The sequence below is a fragment of the Corylus avellana genome, chromosome ca5 (genome assembly GCF_901000735.1).
Source record: "Corylus avellana chromosome ca5, CavTom2PMs-1.0".
NCBI lineage: Eukaryota > Viridiplantae > Streptophyta > Magnoliopsida > Fagales > Betulaceae > Corylus > Corylus avellana.
Window position 1 is genome coordinate 23437618 of NC_081545.1, and position 2379 is coordinate 23439996.

Here is a 2379-nt window from a genome sequence, read left to right on the forward strand (position 1 = left end):
TCTACTTGGCCGGAATGTGGCTTCTCATTAACCCCCCAAATTTTTTTTTTTTTTTTTTTTGAAAAGTCTGCCAGAACCTTATAACCTTTGCTCTGATACCAAAATTGTAACATCCCCAGCCCGTTAAGGCTGAGTTTGCCACTTTTCTTCTTTTATAACAAAAGTTCTTGCAAAGATCTATAAGGTCTATCAGAGTACTTGATTTTAAATGATACAAAAAAATGTATAAAACATTATTCAAGAGATTTTATTACAAGCGAAATTAGAAAACATTAAACTTTAGTTGCGGAATATCATATTATTATAATCACTGATATGAAAAGACTTTGAAAATTAATAATTATTCCCGTCCCCATTCCGGCCTCCTATTCCAGCATCCTTTCTACCTGAAAACAAGAAATAAAACTGAATGAGCCCAAAGGGGGCCCAGCAAGTAAAATCCACAACCATAAATAGTTTTACTCCTTGTTCTCAGTTTTGAAAATCATTTTCTCAAATAAATATAATTCTAGCCATAATAATATCTGTATGTACGGTTGCATCTCCCGTAACATATACATACTATTACATCTAGTAATAGATCATCGTTGTAAATCATCTTTATAAATCATCATCATAATGCATCATTATAAATAATCATTATAAATCATCATAGCATATCATCGTTGAAAATATAGTATCATTTTCTCATAATAGGGCCCATGTACACTATTACCCCTGTGCACGAGGGTTGCGGGTCCTTGTGACCATGGCACTGAACTGTGGCCTCAGCCATGCCCGACCGTCAATTAACTCTTTTTTCTTGGTGCACTCAACGGTCTGTTGATGGAATACCACCTTCTGGCATAGCCTCCTTCAGTGGTTTCGCCTCCATCCGAGTATCGGTACCGAACTCTTCTCATTCTTACTTATCTTGGGGCCAAAAATACTCTCCTCCATACATGTGCCCTCATTTCATAAACATTTATCTCATCTCTTGTACTTTTCTTTGTACTTCTTTTGATGCATCTTAGGGCAACATGTAGGAGGGTTTATCATCTTTTTTCTTTCTTATAATCATCATCATTTTTCAACTTTCTTTTCTTAAAATGGAAACTTTTCCAAATATAAACTTGTTGTGCTTAAAAAGCATTTAAAGAAATATAAACTTTCTAAATAATTCTTTTAGAAATCCTTCATGCATGCAACATATCTCCATGACAGGTAAATAAAAATTTCCTTTACAGTTTGATACAAGAATGTATAAATAGCATGACATGAAGTAATTTTAGAAGGGCTGGTGAATTTACTTACCTCTAGACTGAAGCTATGAGCAGTCTTTAAACTGCTAATTAATCATCTTGAAAAAAATATCTTGTTGTTCCATTCTGTTTATTCACAACTAAATTAATAACAATTCACCAAAATCAATTAACTCCAGTCTACTCCTTTTGGGAAGTTAACCCATTAAAATCCAACCCAAAATATCTTATAATTCAGCCCAAGAATAGAGAATCAACTCATAAACCTAATTCAAAATTCTCTAGAGTGAAACCACCCAATATCATCTTGATTAAATCCAAAAGGTTCTTATCTAAGACCCATTACTCAATTTAAAATCAAATACCCATAGCTAAAGGACGAAGAAATTTACCTTTGAAGAACCCATTTTTATTATTCTGCAAATTTCTCTTTTGGCCATCCTCTAAATGTCTGTTTCTCCCCCTCAGCATCTCACCCGCTTTCTCTTTCTCATGCTTCTCTGTCCATCTCTTACTCTATTGCAACATTCTCTCTCCCTCTGTCTTCTCTTTCTTACATCCGTAAAGCTCCCTCTCTCTATCTTCTTGTTTCTTCCTCTCCGTTAAGTAATAAAGCAATGAGAGTAGGTGAAGTCAAAGAAAATTTAAAAGAAAAGTTCAAAAGCCATGTGGTAAAAGAAGGAAGGAAGAAAAAGGAAGGAGTAATGAGTGGTAGTATTGTGGAAAGTGGGGGAAGAGAGGGGGTGGTCGTTGGTGTGCTGGTGGAAAATAAGAAAGGAAGATAAGAAAGTGGGTGGGGGCCTCATGGAAAAAGAGAGGGGAGTGTGGAAATAGAGGAATAAATAAAGGAAAAGAAAGAAAATGGTGTGAATTATTGAAGGGTTCCGGTCCTATATAATAAAAGATGAACATTATTAACAACACTTTGGGCCCACTCCTTATTAAAATTATATCTAATCTCATCTAACCATTCTCACACCATTCTTCATTTGCTAACACCAAATCAACTATCCCTCAAAGCTAACTTTCCTTCAAATGTATAATATGTATCATTATATCATCATATCTCTTAAAGTCACCAACTAAATTATCAAGCTATAATCTATCCTAAACCTTAGGATGTATGATCTCAAATAAA

General features: G+C 34.5%; 1 long non-coding RNA gene across 1 annotated transcript; it reads right to left on the bottom strand.

Annotated features, from left to right (window-relative positions):
• Positions 1-263: 263 nt before the first annotated feature.
• Positions 264-1756, bottom strand: LOC132180401 (uncharacterized). The gene is made up of 3 exons (XR_009440141.1): positions 1634-1756; positions 1294-1367; positions 264-386 (listed from the first exon to the last, which is right to left on the bottom strand). It is a non-coding gene; the product is annotated as an uncharacterized LOC132180401 (long non-coding RNA).
• Between the last annotated feature and the right edge of the window lie 623 nt (positions 1757-2379).